Raw genomic sequence first — 9,617 nt, forward strand, 5'->3', positions numbered from 1 at the left:
AGGTGAAGCTGGATCACATATGTTTTTTATGGCGGGAGTGGGCAGGTTGTTTATTATTACATCTGCTATGCTCATTATTACATCCAACAACAAACACTTCAACAACACTGTCAGTCATCAATCGTGGGAGGTGTCACAGTGTCTGGTCTGTGTTTCCCTGGGTCTCCACTAGTGGTCTCACTTCCCCAAAGGCACCTCACCGCAGGCACTACAATTCCCACAAGGCCTTGTCCCTTCATCACAGTAATTGCACACCTGTTGATTGCACTTAGGTGTCTTCACTTCATAGTCATTACCTTCCTATTTATACCTGTCTATTTTCTGTCTGTGTTATGGAGTCCTTACTTTCCGTCACCTAGTTTCCTCGCATTCCCTTTTGGTTATAGTTTCTTGTCTCCTGTTTCCTGTTTGTTTTGTTTTTGGATGGATATTTCTGGTTATGACCTTTTGCCTGTTTTTGGATTTTGATTTTGGATTAACTAATAAAACTCACAATGCTTTTGGATCTCTAATCTCCTGTGTTCCCGATCGTTACAGAAGGACTCCATCATGTCTAGATCCAGCGGTGTGGGACTTCGTGTCCGTTCCCCAGCCAGTGTGGAGGAGCGGAGGGCAAAATTCCTCAAATTAACCACCCTCCGTCAAGAGGGGAATGAGGTGGTTGGTGTGGCACAAGTATTCTGGACCCTGGCAGGTGTAATGGGATATAATGATACTGCCCTGAAAGACCTTTTCAACGCCGGTCTGGATAACCCTGTGCCAGTAGGGGAAATGGACCAGCTGGATGCCTCTGATTTTTGGGTGTTCATTTTGTACCTACAACATCGGTCTCCGTGGGATACCCCAGCCACATCTGTCTCTCCCGGTGGGATGGCCGACTCTAGACCTGGGTCTACAGACAGGAGGACCACCAGCCCAGCACCACTGCACAATATGGCTGCCAGCCCAGCTCCACAGCACAAGGTGGTCACCAGCCCAGCGCCACTGCGCAGGATGGCCGCAAGCCCAGCGCTACAGCACAAGGTGGCTGGCAGCCCAGCGCCACAGCACAATTTGCCCGCTAGCCCAGTGCCACTGCACAAGATGGCCGCTGGCCCAGAACCATGGCACAAGATGGCCGCCTGTCCAGCCCCTCTGCACAAGATGACAGCCACAGTTGACCCTCCAGAGTTGAGTCAGGTTCCCGTTGACCCTCCAGAGTTGAGTCAGGTTCCCGTTGACCTTCCAGAGTTGAGTCAGGTTCCCATTGACCTTGCAGAGTCGAGTCAGGTTCCCGTTGACCTTCCTGACTTTCCAGAGTCGAGTCAGGTTCCGGTTGACCCTCCAGAGTCAAATCAGGTTCCCTCCAGAGTCGAGTCAGGTTCCCGTTGACCCTTCAGAGTCGGGTCAGGTTCCCTTTGACCCTCCAGAGTCAGGTCAAGTCACCGTTGACACTCCAGAGTCAGGTCAAGTCACCATTGACACTCCAGAGTCAGATCAAGTCACCATCGACACTCATGAGTTAAGCACTACCACAGTTAGACCTCAGGAGTCAAGTCAAGTCACCGGTGATCTTCATGGGCAAAGTCAAGTCACCAGTGTTCTTCATGGGCAAGGTCAAGTCACCAGTGTTCTTCATGGGCAAGGTCAAGTCACCGACTATCTTCATGGGCAAAGTCAAGTCACCAGTGTTCTTCATAGGCAAAGTCAAGTCACCGACTATCTCCTTATGGGCAAAGGCAAGTCACCATTGATCCTCATGAGCAAAGTCAGGTCACCAATGATCTTCATGAGCAGAGTCAAGTCACCAATGATCTTCATGAGCAGAGTCAAGTCACCATTGATCTTCCTGAATCCAGTCAAAACACCACGGATCTACCAGAGTCTCTCCACGTCTCTGATGAACTACAAGAGTATGTTGCTGAGAACAGTCAGCCATAGAAGAGGAGTAGAACGTGGAGTGCCAGTAATTGTGCACATAGACGTGTTTAACTGAACGTCTACTAGCTTAGTGTGGGATGATCTGGATCAGACTGGTGCACAGTAATCTGCTGTTGAATAACACAGAGCAAGTGCAGTGGTCTTTAGTGTCTGGGGCCTTGCACCCCAGCTTGTGCTGGCCAGTTTCCTGAGTAGATTAGGTCGAGAGCAGATTTGAGCTTTCATGATCATGATATGTAAATGAACAATCCAAGGTAATGCCGAGGTACGTCGGTTTTGGGCGTTACCCAGGATCATTCATTAATATATTGTGATCATTGCTCATTGCAGAATCTTGCTCTGAATATAGGTCATGGGTTTGATTCACAAATAATAATAAATAAATAATAAAAAATTTATAAACAAATGAATGAATGGATAAAACAGGCAGAGTATACATTGAATGCAATACTTTGCTTTGGATAAAGGCATATTCAAAAAGTAGCCTATACAACTATTTCCACTATTTGTGTGGAACTTATGCCATGACAGCAATAGCTCCAAAAGAAACTGAGTGGCTGAATATATACCTTCAAGGCCACAATAGTGTGCTATTTGAGCTGGGCAACTGTCCATTAATTTTTTCATATGTTGGTTAATTAAAATTTTTATTGTACGATTCAATTTATGATGTAGGGGTATAAGTTTCAGGATTAAAATAGATTAAGTATGCAATATAATTGATCTAATATAAATGCATTTATTACCACCAAAATTGTGCAGAGAAATAATATGTTAAATCAATAAACAAAAAACCTTTTAGTCACACATACTAAGATCATGCTCTATTCAAATATCCCTTTCTTTAAAAGCAAAAAAAAAAAAAAAAAAAAAGTATACTGTAGCCAAATTCAGATAGCAGTAGAAAATGGTTGTCAGTCCTGTTTTTGAGCCGTCAATATGGTTACGTTCCCATAAAACGGGTCGGCAAGTAAGTTTGGCATCGGGCCAGAAAAAACGATTGGCCACTAGATGGTGGGCCAGATCATAGTCCAGTGGTTTTCAAACTGTGGGTATGCAATGGTATTGCAGGTGGGCCGCCAATTACTATTAAAAGAAATAATAATATTGTTAATATATGTAAAAATATCTAAGTCATAACATAATGACATCATTTCATATATAATTAAATAACAAAAAATTCATATTAAACTAAACTGTAACTATGCTTCCACTATTCGAGCTGATTGGTCTAAGAATAAACCACCAACTTATCTTAGATATTTTTGCTGCATATGCTACAGAACAGCAAATTCAAACATACATAAATGGCTGTCAACATGTTCCCTCCTGACTGCTTGCTCCCGCTGACTGTCTACCCGCTGCCGAGCTCTGCCTGGATCTGGTTTCCGGTTTTGCAGCTATTTGTGAGTTATTTTCTGTTCATTACCAGTTTTTTCAATAAAGACAGTTAACAATCTAGTTTTGGAGTAGTAAGTTATTTACCAAACAATAGCGGGGTCAGTTAATTTTTTTGCAGTGGGCCGTGCAAACATATGTGTTTGGTTGTGTGGGCCGCGAGTTGAAAAAGGATCCATTACCATAGTCAAAGGACAATTTAAGAAATTTATGAAAACTGCAAGTTTCAAAGTGGCTTATTGAATTTGAAACACTAGTGTGCACATTTTTTTCTACCACATTAGCTTATAACATGGTTGTCATCATTAAAAGGTATAATTGCTGCTTTTTGCAGTGCAATTTTGTGATGAAAATAACAGTACATTTTGTCAGTTATTTTACCTACGGATTGGTGCATTTTCTTTCAGATAGACAAAGAGAGACAAGAGAGCTCCTATGGGACATACTCCTCAGATTTGGCTGTCCCAATAAATTTGTTTACATCCTCCGCCAATTCCATGATATGATGACTACTCTGGTGACCATAGGTGGGCAAGAGTCCGAGCCATTCCTTGTGCATACAGGTGTGAGGCAGGGGTGTGTACTATCTTCCTCCTGTGTGTCACCAGCATCTTCTCTGTGTGTCACAATGAGATTGAAAACCACAGCAATGTGGCAGTTGACTTCAGACTAGATGGCAACCTCTTTAATATTAGGGGGTAACATGCAAACAAAAGACTCTGTAGAGAGCGGGTCCTGGTGCTGCAGTATGCAGATGACTGTGCTTTTGTGGCCCATATTTCAGTGTGTCAAACAATGAGTTTCTTGCATTTTGTCCACGCGTAGCTTCCGTAGTTCAGTGATTCTCCTTACAGTTCCACCACAAGTCTATTTCCAGTTTGTCAAAGTCCTTAAATCGTTAATTTGGTTCCCAAAAAGATCTGTCTGTAAGTATTTATTTGATAGTGATTTTAGCTTCCTTTGGATATCAAATTGAGTCATTTTAGCATGTTTTCATTTCATAATTTGTAAGGAATATTTGGTGCTAGTATTGTTAGCTTTCCTATGGCATCTGCTTTTTTTGCAGATATTTTATATTTGTATTGTATATTCACCCTATTGAGATTGTAATATGCATTTTCATTTTTCTGTATGTTACAGTTTTACAGTCCTTCCAGTAAACACACCAACTGAGCAAGAAGCTTCCGGGTTCTTTTTTGGAGATTGTTAGCTATCTGTAAAGCTACTTCACACACACTAGTAAAGGCAGAATAGTAAAAAGACAGATGGAAAGTACACCAAAGTACAGTTAGCAATGTTGGTGTTCCAACATTTCCATCTGCGCCGGCTAATACCCGCACAAGCTACCACACTAGCGCTTCCAGCAGCTCAGCGAGTAAAATACAGTGGTGATTTTGTCCAAAATAAAGTCAAAGAGCACAGCATACAAAACAGTGAGAAAAGTGAATATGAATATCAAGAGCAACCTGAGGCACATCCCTCACAGTATGGCATCACTAGTAGAGCAGATCATTCTTATGCCCAAAGCTCGTTCAAAAATGCCTTTTACACATCTCACTTGCAGTATCCAACCCCAGTTACAACTGATCACAGATATCAGCCACACTCTATGAATGAGTCTGCCCCTTTCCAGCCCAAGCTACAGTATCTTCTCCATGCCCTGTTGTCAGTGCAAATGAGTCCAATTCCCCAGCTACATCTGGTTAGCTCAGCGATGGTGACATTTGATGATAAGCCTGAAAATTATTGGGCTTGGAAGGCATCTTTTGTGAACGCTATAGTAGGACTCTATTTATCCCCAAGAGAGGAGTTGCATCCCCTCTGCCAATTGGTAGGCCCTAAATCATCAGAGCAAGTTAAATTATTAAGAGCTGTACACATCTATGATGCCAAAGGTTAAACCCTCAATGACCCAAGCTTTGCCCCCTTACTTTCTGCCAGCCCAAGTGTTTATAGGCCTAAAAGACTGAACAAGCCGAACTTCAAAACTGCAGTATCTGTTTGAAAAACTGAAATAATGGCTTCAAAAGGCTATCGTGAATCCTGTGAGCAAAAGGTGGTTGACCCAGATAAACTGTGCCCGCTTCACAACAAACCACACTCTCTCCGCAAGGATGATAGAAAAGCTTTTCTGAAGGAAAAGAACATTTGTTACCTGTCAACCACATGGCGAAATATTGTAACACAAGTGTACATTGCAGTGAGTGTATAAGTGACCACCACATAACCGCACTGCACCCTGGACCAGTACCCTGGAAAACAGAAACTCCAGGCTCTGCAACCCCAGACGGGGGTCCTATGCAAGCCATTGTGTCTAAATGTACAGAGATCTGTGGTAAAGGTAACTCATGCTCCAAAATCTGTCTAGTAAACATTTATCCTGCTGGACACAAAGAAAAAGCAGTGAAAGCTTATGCTGTGATAGAGCAAAGCAATAGGTCTTTAGCAAAGACAGAATTCCTGAGATCTTTAACGTTAATTCAGGGACCAAAGTTTACACCTTGAAAACCTGCTCAGGTGTGGGAGAAACAAGGGCACGCCAAGCTGATTGCTTTATAGTAGAGTCTCTCTATGGCAACATTAGCGCCCGGCTTCCCACATTAATTGAGTGCAACATGCTCCCAGACGATCGATCTGAGATCCCGACACCGGAGGTCGCAGAACACCACACTCACCTCAAGCATTTAGCAGACAAGATTCCAGATTTGGACCCAAATGCTTCAATACTAGTCCTCCTCAATTGGGACATACAGAAAGTGCACAAGGTCAGAGAACACTATAACGGCCCCAGGAGTATTGGTACCTACCGTTCTTTGGTGTCTATCATCCTTGCAAACCTAACCAGATACATGTAGAGTTTGACTCTTGTGCTGCAAAATAGCCTCCAATAGCCCAGATGTTATGGAAGCATTTCCATCGGAAGAATGTGCAAAGGGACTAAAAAACCGTGACCTTGGTGCTGAGCCCCTGCCCTTACAGAGAAGTTCTTTCTTCTCTCTTGCTCTCAACGGAAGCGGTCGCATTTCTTTCCTCTCCCTCCCTGCCTTTCCTTGCTTCGCTTGTTTTTCTCTTGTCTTGTCTACTTGAGAGACTCTCTCTGCACTGCTCTCCTAAACTGGAATATGGATCTGATAAACTGGTCTCTCAACGCAATTGACACCATCTTCTCGACGAGAAGCCTGGATTCGGGGGAACCTGACTGCCCTGCCAGAACGTTTGCAGCTGGCTACACGATGGACTCGTGGGCGAATTGGCGGGTCGTGTGTCTGGCGACTCTTTCCGTGGAGGACATTGAAGACATCTACCTATTCGGAACCATGATAACAGGTCTTCTGCTGATTGGATTAGGCTTTGCCCTGGGTTATCGGAAAATTAAGAAGACGGGAACAGCCGTCCAAAGCCTCACAAGGCTGCCCGTCATGATTGAAGTAGTGGGCAGAGCGGTCAGCATTGAGCCTGAGACTATTAACCGCAATATGGATAACATCATGAAGAAGCTCACGGATTTGGAAAAGAAATTGGAGAATTTGGAGACCAATGGACAATGAAAAATCTTAGTGACCGTGAAAAGTAATGCGGCTACTAGACCAAACAACTGGTATCTTATCTTCTTTTGGCTTTCTTTACCAGCCTTGGCTGGATGACAAAAATCTCCCAGGCGAGCAGGGCAGCTTGACTTCTCTTGCATTCCTCCACCCTCTCCCACAGACACCTGCTGATTGTTGACTCTGTCTAGGACCTGACCAAGGACGTCTCCATGGCAACTTGCTGTGACGCTGTAAAATCTGCGGACTGAGGCATCTAGAGAGAATCTCAACTCTCCAGGCCTACAAATACACAAACTCTTACACATATACAGATATGCATTCACCCTCCCAACCCCCATGCCCCGCCTTCGCCGCTTTGTTCCACCAGTCTGGCAGGCGGGTCTGTGACTAGCGCTTTCAAGCTGCTGGGACCGGATGGCTGTTTGCCTGCGCTGGATTACCTCAACCACCCCAAGTTCCGTACCCAGTTGCAAAGTCGTGTGTCTATGGTGTATTGATTATGTGCTTTTTGTGCAGAGGTGTTTTTCCTGTTCTCATACTGTGCTCCCATAAGGAGCATAGTCTGGGTGTTAGTTTTTTTCTCCTCACTTACCTAATGTTATGCTGTACTTATTTCTTCCTCAAATACCCTGTCTTCCTGTCCTGTCTACCCCACTGTCATATTGTATGTATGTATGTATGGACAGGTTGATGGCTAATTTCGCGGGTACTTGTGACTAGTGACAATAAAGGGCTACTACATTTAGGGCTGAACTGGGATTTGCAAAATGACTATTTCACCTTCCTCGTGTTACAAAATTACAGCAATCGGCTCAGCAATTGACCTATCTTTAAACTTTCCACCTCTTAGTTACTGTTGCTCAGATAAACAAAGTTGCTAACTGTCTTACAATGACAGCTGTCAGTGTGAAAACATTTTCCCTATATTCTTTTGATAAACTTTGGACACAGAAGGACCTCCATTCAAGTTGTACTTTCATGCTATGCCTGGACAGCCTCATCCCCCTCTACTATCACCAGTGGGCAGCAGGGCCCGGTTTGAGGAGCATTCACCCGTGCACTCTGCTCAACCGTGGAGCCAAATATGTGTTGCACTGCACACCCTGAACCTACCTCGGGACACTATGCCTTTCAAATCAGGTCCCTGCACTCCACCATGCTGCCCTACCGTGGGTACATCTGTGGTTTCTTTGGTCCCACTTGTATAGTTTCTGGAAGCCTGGCTAGTGTTTCCCAGCCTGTCTCACTGGCTCATTCAGACTGTCAGACTCGGCTATGTGATTCAGTTCACCCTGCGTTTCCCAAGTCCAGGGGCATCCAGTTCACCTCCATGCTGACCAGTGATTCTCCTGTCTTACGGGCAGAAATCAAAGTCCTGCAAAGGAGGTGATAGAGCCGGCCCCTCCAGCCGATATTACTTCATTGTACCTAAGAAAGGCATTGGGTTACAAAAAATCTTGGACCTTTGAGTTTTGAATCGGATCCTTCACAAGCTGTTCAAAATGTTGATGCAGAGATGCATTTTCAAATGCATATGGTTTGCAGTAATCGACTTGAAGGGCGCATACTTTCATGTGTCGATTCACCCTCGACACAGTTCGTTTCTCCACTTTGCAAACAAGGGATGGGCATATCAGTACAATGTCCTTCCCTTCGGGCTGCCCCTGTTGCGCCGCGTCTTTACGAAGGTTGCAGAGGTGGCCCATGTTCCAATGAGAGAACACTGATCACATTCTCAACTATCTTGATTAGGGCTGGGACAACGCGTCGAGGTCATCGATGATGTCTCTCTCTCTCTCTCTCTCTCCCTCGTGCATATTAACCAAACTCATTGGACAAGATAGAAAAAAGGCGGAATGCCAAAGTTTCACGTGGAGCACTCAGAGATTATTTTTTTCCTCCATGACAGGCTGGCTCCCACTGTTAATTTTTTTTTTTTTTTTGGAAAAGCACTCTCTGTATTAGCTTAAAGCCCACAAGTTTACATTGGTACTGTATTCTTTCAATTGCTCTAAACAATTATTTTGGGTGACCTTTTTTATTGAATGCTAGACATCAAGTTGTTGTTATTTTCATCTGAAAGAAGAACTTTTTTCAGTAAGCTAGGCCCTATGTGTTCAGTAAGCTTGTTTCAGTAAGCTATGTGTTTTCAAGGCTTCAAGGTTTTATTGAATGCTATCTCTATACAAGTGCAAAGTTATGCATTCTTAGTCAGTCTTTTATTTTGTAATTTTAAGAGCAATAAAGCATATATTGCAATGTTAAGGAATTCATGTTTTTTTTCATTCAGATATGTAAATCAACATGTATAAATTGTTAGTAGTCAATTAATGGGGAGATAATCGAAATCGAATCGGTCTGAAAAAATGAATCGTTAGATTAATCAATGCATCGAAAAAATTATCGCTAGATTAATCATTTAAAAAATAATACTTTATCCCAGCCCTAATCTTGATGATTGGCTCATCCTGGTTCAGGTGCAGGATCAGTTGTGTGAGCACAGGGACATGGCGCTCAGACACCTCAGCCATTTGGGACTTCGGGTCAACTGGAAATAGCAGACTCTCTCCAGTGCAGATGATCTCTTTTTTTGGTATGGAGTTAGACTCTGTCAACCTGACAGCACGTCTCATAGAGGAACGTGTTTGGACGGTGTTGAACTGCCTGAATTGTCTAGTTTTAAGGTTTAATTTTTCATCAGTTGGTCCATGCAATAGATGCTCCTTTAGAGCCTGCTATCAAATGCTGTTT

The sequence above is a fragment of the Carassius auratus genome, chromosome 30 (genome assembly GCF_003368295.1).
Source record: "Carassius auratus strain Wakin chromosome 30, ASM336829v1, whole genome shotgun sequence".
In the NCBI taxonomy this organism is placed as follows: domain Eukaryota; kingdom Metazoa; phylum Chordata; class Actinopteri; order Cypriniformes; family Cyprinidae; genus Carassius; species Carassius auratus.